The sequence below is a fragment of the Sapajus apella genome, unplaced genomic scaffold (genome assembly GCF_009761245.1).
Source record: "Sapajus apella isolate SASKATOON/1434 unplaced genomic scaffold, GSC_monkey_1.0 scaffold99, whole genome shotgun sequence".
In the NCBI taxonomy this organism is placed as follows: domain Eukaryota; kingdom Metazoa; phylum Chordata; class Mammalia; order Primates; family Cebidae; genus Sapajus; species Sapajus apella.
In genome coordinates this window covers 5,256,293-5,262,848 of record NW_022437039.1, presented here as the reverse complement: position 1 = coordinate 5,262,848, position 6,556 = coordinate 5,256,293, and positions in this window count along the sequence as shown.

Sequence of the window (6,556 nt, the reverse complement as noted above, 5' to 3'; positions counted from 1 at the left end):
TTTCTTCCATGTCCCCACAAAGGACATGATCTCATCTTTTTTATGGCTGCATAGTATACCATGGTGTATATGTACCACATTTTCTTTATCCAGTCTATCACTCATGGGCATTTGAGCCCTTCCTTATGCCTTATACGAAAGTTCACTCTAGATGGATTAAAGATTTAAACATGAAGTCTAACACCATAAACACTCTAGAAGAAAACCTAGGCAATACCATCCAGGACATAGGCATGGGCAAGGACTTCATGATTAAAACACCAAAAGCAATGGCAACAAAAGCCAAAATTGACAAGTGGGTTCTAATTAAACTTAAAAGCTTCTGCACAGCAAAAGAAACTATCATTAGAGTGAACCGGCAACCAACAGAATGGGAAAAATTTTTGCAGTCTACCCATAAGACAAATGGCTAATATCCAGAATCTACAGAGAACTTAGACAACTTTACAAGAGAAAAACAACCCCATCAAAAAGTGGGCAAAGTATATGAACAGACACTTTCCAAAAGAAGACATTTATGTGGTCAACAAACATGAAAAAAAGCTCATCATCACTGGTCATTCGTGAAATACAAATCAAAACCACAATGAGACACCACCTCACACCAGTTAAAGTGGCGATCATTAAAAATCAGGACACAACAGATGCTGGAGAGGATGTGGATAAATAGGAACACTTTTACACTGTTGGTGGGAGTGCAAATTAGTTCAACCATTGTGGAAGACAGTGTGGCGATTCCTCAAGGATCTAGAAATAGAAATACCATTTGACTCAGTAATCCCATTACTGGGTATATGCCCAAAGGAGTATAAATCATTCTATTATACAGATGTATGTACACGTATGTTTATTGCAGCATTGTTCACAATAGCAAAGACTTGGAACAAAATGTATTTCTTAAATAATAAGACTTGGAAGTCAAAATTACTTCTTGAGCCATGGGCTGGAGAATGAATATTGCATTAGCAGGCATGAAAACAATGTTAATTGCCTTGTACATCTCTACCAGAACTCTTCGGTGATTAGGTGCCTTTTTTTGTTTTTTGAGATGGAGTTTCATTCTTAATTGCCCAGGCTGTAGTGCAATGGTGTGGTCTTGGCTCACTGCAGCCTCTGCCTCCAGGTTCAAGCGATTCTCCTGCCTCAGCCGCCTGAGTAGCTGAGATTACAGGCATGTGTCACCACGGCTGGCTAATTTTTTGTATTTTTTAGTAGAGGTGGGGTTTTACCATGTTGGTCAGGCTGGTCTCGATCTCCTGACCTTGTGATTTGCCTGCCTCGACCTCTCAAAGTGCTGGGATTATAGGAGTGAGCCGCCACACCTGGCCTAATGAGGTGCATTTTTAATGAGCAGTAATATTTTGAAAATAATCTTTTTTTCTGAGCATAAGATCTCAAGAATGAGCTTTAAAAATTCAGGACACCATGCCTTTGTTATTCCAATTATAGAGCACAGGCAGAGTCGATGTAGCATAATTCTTAAGGGCCCTAGGATTTTCAGATGGGAAATAAACATTTATTTTAATTCAAAGTCATCAGCTTCATTAGTCTCTAACAAAGAGTCAGCCTCTTTTTTGAAGCTTGAAGCCAGGCACTGACTTCTCTCTAGCTACGAAGGTCCTGGAAGGAAAGTCTTAGATGTATCAGTCAGGAGAGTCTAAATGATGCTGCAGTAACAACCAAGCTCAAAATCTTAGTGGGCTGAAACAACAAATTGAGTTATTTCTTGGTCACATTAAATGTTCACATTTGATGGAGGTGGGTGTGAAGAGGGCTCACTTCATTGTGGTCAGTGAGCAGCTGCTGGGCTGAGGAAGTCTCTGTCTCTATGCTCCTCCCTGGCAGAGGTGGGAGGAAGGGGCACATCGCAAGCCACATGTTTGCCTTTAAAGCTTTTGTCCAGAAGGAACCCATACCATTAGCCAAATGGACGCACATAGCCATCCAAGATTTCAATTGCATGAAGTACAAGCCTACGACATGTACAAAGTGAGAAGAGAGCAGGACTCCTTGCACAGAGCCTCTAATGCCTTTCAGTGAGGTACTAAGGCTTAACCTATGTTCTGATAGAGTCAAAGAGGCAACTTGGAGCTTGGAGGGAGTATTGACTTAAGTAAAACCCAAGTCCTTATGAAAGGAGGGAAAATAGCAATAGTGAGAAGACCTTGGTCCCTGGGCATTCAGAGTCTGTCTGGCAGCAGCTCTGAGAGAGGAGATTTAAACTCTTCCTGTGTCAATGACTACTGAAGATCCACAGATGTCCCCGAGCAGAGGGAGCTCTGAGAAGGCTGTTGATTAAAACTGAGGAGCTCCAGCACCAACAGAACTGAACCGTCCTTGTGTACATCTCTGTGTGCCAGGATGACCAGGCCTTGGGGACCACTCCAGCCATGTGGGAGTAGTGAGGCATCCTAGATGCATTTTCCCTCTGCTTGACCTAGTTTTCTATCTGGATTCTCTTCCCAGTGAATGGCACCAAGGTTCACACAAGCTGGAAACCTGGGCATTATTATACCTCTGGTCTCTTCCTCACCTCTTACATCTTCCCTGTGGCCATGTCTGGGAATGTCTCTTAAATTCTTTGTCTCTTCTCCACATTTTGCTCTGGGGGTGTCTGCTCACTACTTTCTATCCCAATAATCCCAACAGTCTGCTTACACGTACCCTGCCTAAGGCCACAGTAATGACCATTCCAAAGTCTTAACCTAGCTGTGCTTCTTCCCAGAATAAAATCCTCCATTTCTTCCCCCGTTTAATTATCCCATCCAAAAACTACGACTGGAAGACGCAGTATGTACAAGCAGTTAGATGACTTTTGGATTATGATAGTGTCAAAGTTAGCACCCTCACTATTTTTGGAGAATTTCAAGTCTAGAGAAGAAGACTAAACTTAGTAAATCACACAGGCATGTGTAAATGGGTAATTGTGATAAATTCTACAAATTATTAATATGGTATAGGTAATTCATTATTTTTAAAAAGGTATCCAGATTGGAAAGTAAGAAGTAAAACTATGCCTATATGCAGATGACATGATCTTCTATAGAGAAAATATTAAGGAATTAATACCTTAAAAAACAACAAGAACAAACACTAGTAGAGCTAATAAATAAGTTCAGCAAGTTTGTAGGATGCAATATGAATATGCAAAAATCAGTTATATTTTGATACACCAGCAATGTAAAATCTGAAACTTAAACATCTCATTTACCATAGCATCAAAAACAATGTAATACTTAGGAATACTTGAATAAAAGAAGTGTAAGATTTGTACCCCCCAAAACTACAAATTATTGTTTAAGAAAATTAAACATGACTTAAATGGAAAAACATCCTGTGTTCATGGACTGGAGACTTAATGATGTTTGACTGGCAATACTCCTTAAAGTTACTTACATAATCAATGCAAGTCTTTTTTTTTTTTTTTTTGAGATGGAGTTTCACTCTTGTTGCCCAGGCTGGAGTACAATGGCATGCAACCTCTGCTTCCCAGGTTCAAGCAATTCTCCTACCTCGGCCTCCCGAGTAGCTGGGATTACAGGCATGCACTACCATGCCTGGCTAATTTTTTGTATTCTTAGTACAGATGAGGTTTGTCCATCTTGGTTAGGCTGGTCTCAAACTCCTGATCTCAGGTAATCTGCACACCTGGGCCTCTCAAAATGTTGGAATTACAGGCGTGAGCCACTGTACCCCGCCTCAATGCAAGTCTAAGATTCCAGACATTAATTTTTTAGTAGAAATTGGTAAGCTGATTCTAAATTCATATGGAAATATAAGGACCTTGGTCCAGCAAAAATCATCTTGAAAAAGAACAAAGTTAGTGAACTCACATTTCCCATTTCAAAACTTACTACAATGCTATAGTAGTCAAGATTGGATAGGACTAACATAAGAATAGATATACAGATCAATGGAATATATCACAGTGCCTAGAAATAAACTCTCACATATATGGTCAATTGATTTTCAATGACGATAAAACCTTTCTTTTTTCTGAGAGTCTTGTTATGTCACCCGGGCTGGAGTGCAGTGGAGCTGCTATTTTGACTCATGGCAACTTCCACCTTCTGGGTTCAAGTGACCCTCCTGAATCAGCCTCCCAAGTAGCTGGGATTATAGACACATGCCACCACGTCCTGCTAACTTTTGCATTTTTAGTAGAGACAGGGTTTTGCCATGTTGCCCAGGCTGGTCTCAAACTCCCAAGCTCTCGCAATCCACCCACCTTGGCCTCCCAAAGTGCTGAGATTACAAGAGTGAGCCACTGCACCTGGCTGACAACACCATTTAATAGGGAAAAATAGTATTTTTAACAACTGAATATCTATATGCAGAAGAATGAAGTCAAACCCTTACTTCACATCATATACAAAAATTAACTCAAAATTGGCCAAAGACCTAAATTAAGAGCTAGAACCATAAACTCTTAGAAGAAACATTGGTATAATTATTTGTGACCTTGAATTAGGCAGTGGTTTCTGAGATAAGACACTTAAACCACAAGCTACAAAAGAAAAAAAAAGACAAATATATCCGCATCAAAACTAAAAGCCTGCCCTTCTCAAAGCACACAAGAAAGTGAAAAGAATGACCCACAGAATGGAAGAAAACATTTGCAAAGCATGTATCTGATAAGATTCTAGTACCCAGAATATATAAATAATTCTTATAATTCAACAATAAAAAGATAAATACACAATAAAAAAATTGTGTATTTTTAATTTTAATTTGTGGGGAAATTTTCAATAGACTTTTTTTTTTTCAAAGAAAATATGCAGTCAATAAGGACAAGAAAAAAATGTTCAATGTTAGTGAAATGCAATACCAAACCACAATGAGTTACTGCTTCTCACTCGGAAGGATAGCTATTATGTAATATATACAATAGATATCATATATAAATAACATATAAAATAATATATTTATACTGACAGTAAGTTTTGGCAGAGATGTGGGGAAATTGAGACCCTTGTATACTGCTCGCTTCATGGGAATAATAAAATAGTGCATTTGCCTCGGAAAGCCGTGTGGCAGTTTCTCAAAATGTTAGACATAGAATTATCTTTGTCCCAACAATTTCAGTTTTAGGGATTTATAACCAAGAGAACTGACAACCCAAGTCCACACAGAAACTTACGTAACAGTGTTTGTAAAAGCATACTCAGGGTAGCTTCAAAATGGAAACTGCCCAAATATCTATCACCTGATGAGTGAAGAAGCCAGCTGGAGCATATCCATGAGATGGAATATTATTCAGCCACCAAAAGGAACGGAGCACTGATATGTGCTACCACAGATATGACCCTTGAAAACATGTAGGTACTCTTCACAATGGCAAAGACATGGAATCAACCTAAGTGTTCATCAATGACAGACTGGATAAAGAAAACGTGGTACACCAGGGAATACTATGCAGCCATTAAAAGGAATGAGTTCATGTCCTTGCAGGGACATGGATAGAGCTGGAAGCCATTATCCTCAGCAAACTAACACAGGATCAGAAAACCAAATACTGCATATTCTCACTTATAAGTGGGAACTGAATGATGAGAACTCAGGGCCTCAGGGAGGGGGACAACACATACTGGGGCCTGTTGGACGGTGGGGGGTAGGAGGAGGGAGAGCAACAGGAAGAACAGCTAATGGATGCTGGGCTTAATACCTGGGTGATGGGATGATCTATGTAGTAAACCACCATGGCACATGTTTACCTATGCAACAAACGTGCACATCCTGAACATGTACTCCTGAACTTAAAAGTTGGAAGAAAAAAAAAGAAAACTATGTTTGACATACATTAGGCATTCAATAAATATTCCTTGAATGAATGAATGAATGAAAAAAGACAATGTGCTAGGTAAAAGAAGCCTGATACAAAGGTATACATGTCATGTGATTCCACTTACATGAAATCTCTGCAACAGACACATTTACAGAAGCGATAAGAAGATAAAGTGCCTGCTACAGGCTGTGAGCAGTGAGAAATGGGGCGCTTCTTTTAGGGGCCCTGAAACTATTCTGGCATTGTATAGTGGTGATGATAATTTATAACATTTTGGCCATGCTAATAAGAGTGAATGAATTTTGTGGTATGTGGATTATATGTGAATTAAAAAACTATACAGCTAGTCGTGACCCAAGGTTTCTAAGGCGGATTGCCTCTGTGTTTGTTTGTTTAAGCTAAAGTCTCTCTTTGTCACCTAGGCTGGAGTGCAGTAGCACCATCACGGTTCACTGCAGCCTCGAACTTCTGAGCTCAAGCGATCTTCCCACCTCAGCTCCTTGATTAGCTGGGACCACAGGGGCATGCCTTTGTGCCTGGCTTAAAAAAAATTTTTTTTGTAGCGATGTGATGGGAGGTGGGGGTGTCTCACCATGTTGCCCATGCTGGTCTTGAACACCTGCTGGGCTCAAGCAATCCTCCCACCTTTGTCTCCCAAAATGCTAGGATTACAGGCATGAGCCACTGTTTCCCACCATGCTTCTGTGTTTAGATCTCAACTCTGACATTGGCCATCAGAGTTTGTGCCCCATATGTATCTTTCAAATGCAT